Genomic DNA, 10,855 nt, shown 5'->3' on the forward strand with positions numbered 1-10,855 from the left:
CCTAGATGAGGTGACGTGGGCCTGGCATAATGGAGGGGGATGTGTTGAGAGAAGTGAAATTCAGGTCCTCGTGTCCAGTGAGGTCTAGACAGGTGCAAGGGCTCAAATAGTCTTCAGCACTAATCCCCAGACTCTGGAATGCAATCATGGGTCCAGGAAAGACCTTGGAAAAACCAAAATAGCAATTGCCGCACTGCCCTGGGGGCTGGAGGGGGCTGCCTTCCATGCAGGCTCTGCTTCTGCCCAGCCCTTTCCCTGCTCTGGGCTCTGAGCTCCAGTCTGTATGTACTCTGAGGGTGAAGTCGTTTTCATTTCCCAGGACGAGCTCTGTCAGGAAATGGCCACCAGGGGGCACATCATCAGGTTCCCAGCTCAGGGGACTGCGCTGTTTTGCAGGATCGTTCCTTTAGCAGCTGATGAAATTCCCAGAAGGGAAACAAATGCACCAGCCTCTCCTGACGGCACTGAGTTCTGGGATTCGGGCGTTGGCAGACCCTTTAGATACCACTGGGTTCACCCCCCTTGTTGCTCAGGTGAGGAAGTTGAGGTCTGTCCTAGGTAGCCAATGACAGTGTAGCCCAGAGCTCTGTCCTCTGAGCTGAGACCAAGGTGCCATCAGCGCACTTGGCAGCACCCACAAAGAATACAAAGGGATCTTGGCCCATGAAGGATGCCCTTTCTGTGCCAGGAAGGCTGGGTGCCGGGAAGGCTGATGAATTGCCTTCCTTTTTCTTGGACTCTAACCCCCTGTGGGGTCAGGTAGCAGAAGTGATGCCTGACAGCTGCCCGGCATCCTTGGGCAGTGCCAGCGGAGGAGTGAAGGGGCTCAGAGAGAAGGGGCCCACCTGAGTGCGCCTGGGTCTGCTGAGTCAGCTCTAAGACATCCCCGGATCGAATGTGCAGGGCAAAAACTATTAAGTTCACTGAAGAGCACGACGGAGAGTATCTGTGACCTGGGGTGAAAAAGTACTCCTTAAACAAAACGTCATAGGCACGACCCTTAAGCAAAATGATTGATGAATCTGATGACATACAAATAAGGATTTCATGGGCAAAGTGAAAAGAATGAGAGAAGATATTTACAATGTCTGAAACCAGTAAGGGATTAATATACAAGCAATTCCTTAAATCAGCAAGAAAGACGAGCCACTTCAATAGAAAAACGAGCAATTTGCAGAAGAGAAAACCCAGAAAACTCGTAAGCATATGAAGATGTTTAAAATCACTAGAAATACAGAGAAATACACATTAAAATAACCATAAGACATCACCTTACGCCTGTGAGTTTGGCAAATTTAGAAACCTGGATGGGACCAAGTATTGGAGCAAGTATGGGGATCTAGGACTTCGTGTGCAGCAAATCTGAAGAGCAGTGCTACTGTTATGAGCTGAACTGTGTTCTCCCCAAATTCATGTGTCCAAGCCCTAACCCCCGGTACCTCAAAACGTGACTGTATTTGGAGATAGGGTCTTTAAAGAGGTAATTAAGGTTAAAAAAACAAGAGGTCATGTGGGTGGGCCCAAATCCAGTATGACTGCTGTCTTATAAGAAGAGATTAGGACACAGACCCATACCGAGGGGAGACCATAGGAAAGTACAGGGAGAAGGTGGCCGTCTGCAAGCCAAGAAGAAACCAGCCCCACTGACACCTTGATCTCCAACTGCTAGCCTTCAGAAATGTGAGAAAATAAATTTCTGTTCTTTCATCCACCCAGCCTGTGGTACTTTGTTCTGGTGGCCCTAGCAAACTAATACAGCTGCCTACTGAAATTTAGTGTACACACACCTTATGATGTGGAAACTTCACTTCTGGCTCTATGTCCCTGGGAACTTCTTACACAGATCTTTAAGGGGTCACGTATGAAGAGAAATGTTTACTGAAGCATCATGTGTGTTGGCAGAAAGCAATCTGTGTGTCTACCGTGGACAGATGAAGCGTGTAGGCTCACCATGGAGCAGCAGGCAGGAGGCAGAAGTACCAGATTTAGATGTAGTCACGTGGATGCATCTTCAAAACATAGAACTAAAAAAATAATAATAATAGAACTGAGTGAAAAATAATATTTATACGATTAGAAACATGTGCACAAAATGATCTAATATTTCCTAAGAATGTACTCCAAAGGATACATGTCAAATTCATTTGCATGGCTGCCTACGAGGGGCCAGGAGTTTGCGAGTTACATATAGAGATAATAAGGAATTTTTTTTTAAAAAAGGAGGGCTGGCTAAAGTCATCAGTCAGGTCTGAGAGCCCTGGGAGAACCAGGGGGCCCGCGTTGCCCCTGGAGAGCTTTCCCAGGGTGTCCAGCCCTGACTGGACTTGACGAGGCCGACAGGGCCTGCCCCTGGGGGCCCCCAAAGCCCCACGAGCTGCCAGAGTGTTTCGGCCTCCAGAGCTTCTTCAGTGGGCGACCAGGGTGGGGGGAGCTCGAGCCGAGTGCAGGGGCTGTAATGGGCAGAGAGGGTTTCTGGGACCCATGGGGGCAGGGGCGGAGGGGAGAAAGCAGGGAGGAGGGGGCTCCAGAGAGGGAATGCAGGCGGGTGGGAGCTGACTCTGGCCACCGGGACTCTCTCCTTCTCAGATTCAGGCCGTCTGACCAGTAGTTTCCTGACGGAAACTTTCTCCCACATGAGGCACTCAGCTGAAAGGCTCTCATGTGGACAAAAAGCACACAGGTGCTGGGCGACAGAGGTGCACCCGAGGCAAGATTTTCCTTCCACCCCAGGAATAGCCTGTTCTGGCCACGGAGCCAGCAGTGTGAGCCCGCGGAAGTGAAGCAGGAGGGGCCCGGGGCTGGGAGGCGTGAAGGTGACCAGGACCGTGACTGCCCTGAGGGGTGGTTCCAGACACATTGTCTGAGGCCGCAGGGATGAGAGCAAGGGCCATAAACAAGGAACACAGGGCCAGAGTGAGGATGCACTTTCTCACAGAGCTGTCCAACAGCGCTTGGAGAGGTCGTGAGCACTCCGCCATGAAGGTGTGCAAGCAGATGTGAGATGAATCAGATGGGACCTTGGAACATGCTGTCCCCATCTCAAAGACATCGTCTTGTCCGGGATGCTGGTGTCCGCAGGGACATCTGCCTATCTCCCGGAGTGCCTCCTGTTGTGTCCATCCCACGGGGTGAACCAGACGCCAGTTGCAGGAAACAGCCTGTGCCAGCTCCCATTTGAAGAGCAAATATTAGTCTTTTCAAGAGCTGCCTGTTCTCTGTCACTGGCACGGAGGACACTGAACCGGGGGTGGGAGGGTGCCACTTGGCCCCCCTGCCCAGATGGAGTCTCTGGACCCGGGTCACTGCCACAATGTAGCTCCAAGGAACAACCCTCCCCATGTCCAGGCAGGTATCGCCTCCTGGTGAGTGTGTGAGCAGTGGGCACTGGAGCCCCTACACAGGGGAGGCTTGGATGGCACTGAGGCCCCAAGTCCCAGTACATGGCTCTCACATACTGTCCGGGCTGCTGCTGCAGAGGCAGGGGAGTGGACCTTTTGACCTAGACCTCAAGGTCTCTGGGCCCCAGTTCTGACATATATATATATATATATATATATGGTTTAAAAACCCTCTGATTACCAGGAAAGGGGAATGACCTGTTGCTGCTCCACTATCTCCCTTTGGGGAGACCTCTTCCAACTACTCCAGCCAACAAAGCACCCCTTAGCCAAGCCCCGCTTCTTGCCTTGTTTCTTCTGTAATTTTCCTCATTTATTATCGACTCCTCCACTGGAGGCTTAGCTCAGTGAGCACAGGGCCTCTGCCTTGGTCGCTGCTTGGAACTGTGCACACAGGACGTGCTCAGTAACTGTTTGCTGAGTGAATATGATGACGTTAATACTTTGAAAAATATTAAACCGATAGCATTCTCATCCGCTAAGCCCTGAAATCGTATTCCTCTGAAGCCCCTCCACCAGGATGACCGGGGCAGGGTGGGGTGGGTGAAGCCATCTCAAGGAGAAGGGAGGATGGAGGGGGAGGGAGGAAAGCCCAGCCTCAGCTGGTGAGTGGTGGAAACAGGAGGGGGTGCATCTCTCAGACGCGTGTCCTGGTATCATCCTCTGGGATGAAATCTTGAAGGGAAAGAAACTGAAAGCTGAAGATAGAGGGGGCGTATGTCCCCCTCTGCATTGGAAGACGGCCCCCCAGGCAGCCTGTGGCCCTCAGGTGGCCCTGCTGGGTAAAAATGGTGGAGCTGCAGATCTGATGGCAAGAAGGTCAAAGCGGGTGTCTTCTCTCAAGCCTCCCTCCACTCCCAGAGGCCTGGAAGAGTGCAGAAGTTCCTGTGTGCTCCACAGGGCATGGGGAAGGTGGCTGAGCTGGGACTGGTGGGCCTGTCTCAGCACTGCCAGGGCCAGTGCTGAGGTGAGAGCAACTCATCCCCAGGGCTGGAGGCACGGCTGAGCCTGGAGGGGTCTGAGGAGCCAGAGTGAGCTGAGGTGGACCCCAGCCAAGAGAACAGACTGTGAGCTCACGAGCTATGAGCACCCGGCTCCCGTGAGTGTCCATCGAGACCCTAGCCCTAGCTTTGTGCCAGGCTCCGTTCTCCCCTGCCAGGAGGCCACCTGTATTGGACCCTGCCTTGTATCCTCTTCACCTACCTTTGCCAGCTCCTGCAGGAATAATGGGACCATCCCCCATCTCAGCTGTCCCACACAGCTCTCGCTTTCTGCCCCAGTCCCTCTGGAGTCACAGCGTAGGATGCCTGCAGGGACCCGCTTACACTCAGGCCTGCCCAGCCTGGCAGTGTGAGGGCATTGCCGTGGGCAGACCTTGAGGTGTGTTCTGCCCACTCCTCCGAGGGTCCCAGTGGGACACGAGTTCCTGTTGGCAAAGCAGTGACCAGTTCAATAAACCACCTTGACTTTGGGTTTCTCTGTTTCCCTGCCTCACACTTCTCTGTTCCTTGTTCCTGTTTCCTGGTCACAGGTTCTGCTTTCTCGGGACTCAGGCTACAAGGCCACCTGAGCCTCTGTGCTAGAAATTGCCTATTGGCACTCGGCTTCCCTCTCTGGCCCCTTCCATATTTCCCTGTGTTGCAGGGGCTAGAAGACTAAAGACTACATTTCCCAGGCCGCCACGCTGCTGGAGATCTAGATGCAACTTGGAGGCAAGCGCTGTGGGAGAGAGTTGGAAGGCAGAAGGGAGATGGAGGCCTTTCTACCTGCAGTGCGGTGGCTGCCGGGTGGGATCTGGCAGACGTGAATTTTTGCAGCAGCAGGACACTTTGTTCCTTCTACTTCCTTGTCACCAGTTTAATGGATGTGCAAGTAGGACACTGACAATAATTTCCTACAAGGTGGCAGCTGGGGTGGTGTGACCATGAAGCTAGGTGTGCCCTATTTTCCATTTCTCCAAATCTTTAGACATTTAATTTCCTGCTTTTTTTTTTTTTTGACATCTGTATTGGAGTGTAATTGCTTTACAGTGTTGTGTTAGTTTCTGCTGTGTAACAAAGTGAATCAGCTATATGTATACATATATCCCCATATCTCCTCCCTCTTGCGTCTCCTTCCCACCCTCTCTATCCCGCCCCTCTAGGTGGTCACAAAGCACTGAGCTGATCTCCCTGTGCTATTTTACATTTGGTAGTGTATATATGTCCATGTCACTCTCTCACTTCGTCCCAGCTTAACCTTCCCCCTCCCCATGTCCTCAAGTCCATTCTCTTCGTCTGTGTCTTTATTCCTGTCCTGCCCTAGGTTCTTCAGAACCACTTTTTTTTTTTTTTTAGATTCCATACATATGCATTAGCATACGGTATTTGTTTTTCCCTTTCTGACTTACTTCACTCTGTATGACAGACTCTAGGTCCATCCACCTCACTACAAACTACTCAATTTCGTTTCTTTTTATAGCTGAGTAATATTCCATTGTATATATGTGCCACATCTTCTTTGTCCATTCGTCTGTCGATGGACACTTAGGTTGCTTCCATGTCCTGGCTATTGTAAACAGAGCTGCAATGAACATTGTGGTTAACTTCCTACTTTAAATCTCTTTCTGCACAAAAGACCTAGAGTGTTTTCTCTTTCCTGCACTGACCCATGACTGGTTTGGCTTCCTCTCCTCCACCATCTACCACACCACCAGGCTCAGATGGAGGGACTCTGAAAGGCCACACACTTACCCAAAGAGACGTCCAAAAGGAGATTGAGAGTCAGACTCTTTTGGTTGCCTACTCAACAACCATCTTCCCTTATCAGATCAATCCTTCTTCCTTATCAGATCAACTTCCCTCTGGAAGCCTGGTCTCTCTTGCAGCCAGGGCTTGGGCGTGTGACCTAGTCCTGGCCAAGGAGCCTGAAGAGAGTATGTAGAAGGTGGGTTCTGGGATAGCTTATCTTCCTGACAAAAGGAGACACACAGGAAGCACTCTCCCTGCCAGTGGATGGAGTTCTGTGAGAACATGATGCTTGGGGCAGAAACCGTTGTCTTGGAATCAAGAGGGGATAAGTCTGCGGATGAAAGTCAACACATTGAGGATGGCAGAGTGGACAGGTAGAAAACATCTAGGTCTACGCTGACATTATTGAACCTCTGAATTAACCCTGGAGCCCTCTACTTCTCGTGGGCATCACCCTGGCAGGACCCCTTCCCTCTGGGCCACATAGAGGCTTGTTCAGAGCTCTTCAAAGTTTTTTCCATGCCAGTATGCTGGGCTCAGAGATGCTGGGATCTCTGGGAGCTGGGCTGGGACTAGGGTGAGGCAAGTGAGGCACTGTCCTTGGATGCAAAATTTAAGGAGGGTCACAAAAAAACTCAGTAGGTGATCAGGATAAATGATATTTTACAGGACCTTAATTCCCTGACCAGGGATCGAACCTGTGCCCCCTGCAGTGGAAGCACAGAGTGACTCCTAACCACTGGACCACCAGGGAATTCCCTTTAATGTAATTTTTTTTTATTTTTTGCGGTACGCGGGCCTCTCACTGTTGTGGCCTCTCCCGTTGCGGAGCACAGGCTCCAGACGCGCAGGCTCAGCGGCCGTGGCTCACGGGTCCAGCCGCTCCGCGGCATGTGGGATCTTCCCGGACCAGGGCACGAACCTGTGTCCCCTGCATCGGCAGGCGGACTCAACCACTGCGCCACCAGGGAAGCCCTAATGAAATATTAAAAAAAAATCAAAACTAATGTAAAAATACAAAGCGAACAAAAAAGGTCAAGATTTTTAAATAAAGACGATGAAGATTCAGGGTCACCAACCAGGTCTGCTTGTATGTTTCTACACAGGGCAATCCCAGTGAATGTCACCTATGACAATTCATACAATGAGGCAGGGTTCTGGGACTGTGAGAACTGGGTTCAAGGCCGGGCTGGACCAGTGACTTGCTGGTGATCCCAAGCAAGTCCCTTCCCTCCTCTCTGGACATAATCTGCCCTGCATGGGGGCTGGGGCGTTGCCAAGATGGCCTCCGGACACATCCTCCTCATCCCCATGACCTGCAGAGGTTCCTGTCCCTCTTTCTGGGAGGCTGTGTCCTGGCTATTAATATCTCGGCCATCCCTGGCCTGATCAGGGTGTTTAATGACTGCCAGCTGTGGCTCCGGCCGCTCCCCCGGGAGAAACAAGAGCAGTTGCTGTTCCCACATGGGAGTGGGGGGTGGGCCTTGCTCATTAAAACAGGCCCTGGGCAAGTGATGGGAACTGAGGCGCTGAGACCAACTCTTCACCCCACCTGGCCTTGCCCACCAGACGGGGGTGCCTGGGGATACAGACTCCCTGCACCCCAGCCCCCCGGGGGCTTCCCTGGTCTCCCTAAGTCCTGCCTGGGCCCTGTTGCCTTAGGTCAGTTTCCAACAGCCTTGGGACTTCTCCCCAGATGCCCCACAGACATTAGCTTCAGCCTGTCCCAAACCAGGTCCTCCCTCCCTCACCTGGATGAAGGACTGGCAGCTTTTCCTCGGCCTGTCCCTGGGGCCCTTCTCAGCAGCCCGAGTGGCCTGCCCCAAACCCACCCTCATCCCCTCGGCCTCATTTAAGAAGTCCCCCCCTGAATTCCTACTGCAAAGGGCTCCCCGCACCTGCTCACCTCGATTCAGGTGTCCCTGGCATCTCTCATGCTCCCTTGGGATCTGGAGACTACTGCCTAGTCCACAGGGACTACCCCTCACCTGGGAAGATGGTCCCTATCCATTCTACTGGCAGACTGGTCACCCTCCTTGGGCAGCCTGTCCCCTGGAGTGGCAGGAGTCATCCACATGGTGGCCGTCTGTGCCAGGATGGTGAGGGGCTACTTGTCTTTGTCTTCCCAGAGGGAGCCCACCTGAGCTAACTGGGCTTTGCCCTCAGGGTCTGGGGTCAGCCTTGGTCAAGGATCAGGGCCTAGCCTGTGGGGAACCAGAGGTCTGGTTCCACCTAGGGTCACAGCTGGGTCTGGGATGGGAATCACTGCCACAAGGTCAGGGGCCTTGATCTGAGGGCCAGGTCCTGGGTCTCCTTAATCCCAAACTGTCCCTGGGGTCATCAATCCTGTGTCCTCACCACTTCCTCTCTCTTGTATCTCGTTCTGAAATGGAGCTGAGGAGAGAGGCCTGCCCTCTGTGTCAACTGGCTTCCTGGGGAGGGGCCTGCACTCAGGTATTTGGGTCCTTGAGGCCAACTTTGGTGATGTCCTTGAGGCACCACCAGGTGGCAATAGAGATGAGCTTGTTGGTCTGTGCCGGGAAAGGCAGGAGAGGGACCGGGGAGCCGGAGGAAAGAGGGGCTGCAGGAGAAATTCTGCTCGTGGTCACCCCTATTCCACTCCCACTCCATAGGCAGCCTGGGATGTCTGCTCATGACCTCTGCTGGCCAGGGACAGTGTCTCACCTTCTCCCCATTCCTGAATGCTCCACTACCAGGGGGTGGGGGGTAGGGAGCTTTTCACCTCCTGCTACCTCCGAGGTGGGGCCCCACTTCTGTCCTCCCTTTTTTGTCCCTGTCTTGGGTCTCTCTCTGTTTTATTCACTTTTTACCCTCCTGGCTGATAACTCTGCTTCTCCCCAGACATGACTCACTAATGGTGGGATTTCAGGCACGGTGGTGGATGGGCCAGGTCCGGGCAGGACGTTTGCAGGAAGTGGAAGCCAGGGAGGTCAGCTGGAGCAGTGGCTTTGAATCCATTCCTTGCTGACCAGCGTCATCTTCTTCGCCCTGCAGCCTCTGTGTCTAAACCTTTCTATTCGCTGTATTGTCTCTGTTTTGGTGACATCTGCTCTGTCCTCTATCTGCCACTTCTTGGCAACATGGTCATCTCACACCCCATGTGCTCCTTGGGTGCAGGTACCCCCATGTAACCACTTTTGGGACCGAGGGCAGCTCTGTCAGCTGTTCTGTATAGATCCAAGAATAGAACTATCTCTTCTTGGTTGGATTCAGGGGGTGGAAGGACACTACGAGGACGGGGTATAACTTCACCACACTCAGAGGAGAGAGGGTACCACGCAACAAGATGTGAGTTGAAAGCCCTTAGAACAGTGTGTTCCTCACATGGAAGCCAGAGGGGTGGTGGCGTCTGGCTTCAGTGATGTCTTGGACCAGCCCTCCTTCAAAGGGGGGTGGGGGGCATGGCCGCAAGTTGGAAGCTGGTCTCCATTTTAGCCCACATGGGAACACCAACCACCAGGAAAACCAAGCGAATCCAACCCAGTGTTTATTGTTGCACAAGCCTGTTTGCAGTCCCAAGGGGATCTTCTGGCTGGGGCGTGAGTAGGAAGCCGTGTGGCCACAGGGGTGCAGGGCGGACACAGGACATGACAGCCACCAGGCTCTTGTCCAGATGATACATGGGCTGGGGGACTCCTCAGCCACACTCCAGGGAGGGTGGGGTGGGAATGGGGTTTGCGGGATGGTGGTAATAACAATATCAGTGGTGATACAAATAAGCAAGAGGATCCAGCTTGCTACAATATATAAAAGGCAGCAGTTAAGAGTCTGTGCTTTCACTTTCCCATCAGCAAGATCTGAGTTCAAATGCTGTCTGTGTGACAAGATGAGGTACCTGCTCTCTGTGAGGCTCAGTGTGAAATAGGGACAGTAGTGCCCGCCTTGCTGGGTTGCTCTGAGGATTAAGGGGCCCAAGAGTGTACATCTCTGAGCCCGGTCCTAATAGTTGGCACATAGGTAGGCAGCCAGGGGCAGCTCCCACAGCCCATAAGGATTGGTAGGGCTGGTGGCAAGCTCCTGGAATTGTTCCAGCCATCCCGGGATGACTCCACTTTAGCGGGGACTATGAAGATAGCTGCCCTCCCCAAACCAAAACCCCTCGTTTACAACCGCATCTGCCGGAGGCAGAAAAACTCATTCACCTTGAAGAGCTGGCAGCTATGAGGAGGCACTGAGGGAGGGGGCCGCGTCTTTGGAGTGATGCCTGAATGGTGATGCTTAACCCAAAGGAAACTGACAGCAATGGTGGAACTTCAGGCACTGTCGAGGTGGCGGTGGCAGGTGACCTTTTGGGGCAAGACCTTTGTCCCCTCAGATCACACCACGTTCCCACATGCATTGTCAGGGGATAGGCGGTGGCCCTCCTCGGATGGGTAGCGAGATCTACCAGGCCGTGGAATCAGGTGACAGTATGCAGATTTCTTGCCCTTAATGGGCGGAGGGGGCCTTTGGGGGCGGAGTCTGAAGACTGAGCTCCACCCCTCATCTTCTAGGTAGGAGCTCCCAGCTCTCCCCCATCGTCTCCCCAGGCAGGCGCAAGGGCAGCGTTCTCCAGGGGCTTCCGGACAGTGAGCTGGGGGTGCCCGGGCAGCCTCCGAGCTCAGGGCTGGGGCTGACCTCGCCTGGCAGGCCTTTGCCCCCGCTGCCGCGCGGGGTGGGGGGCGGTGCCGACGGGAGGGGCCGCCCACCCGCCTGGGCACCTGGAGG

Source organism: Grampus griseus (assembly GCF_964374135.1).
Source record: "Grampus griseus genome assembly, chromosome: 10".
Taxonomy (NCBI): Eukaryota; Metazoa; Chordata; class Mammalia; order Artiodactyla; family Delphinidae; genus Grampus; species Grampus griseus.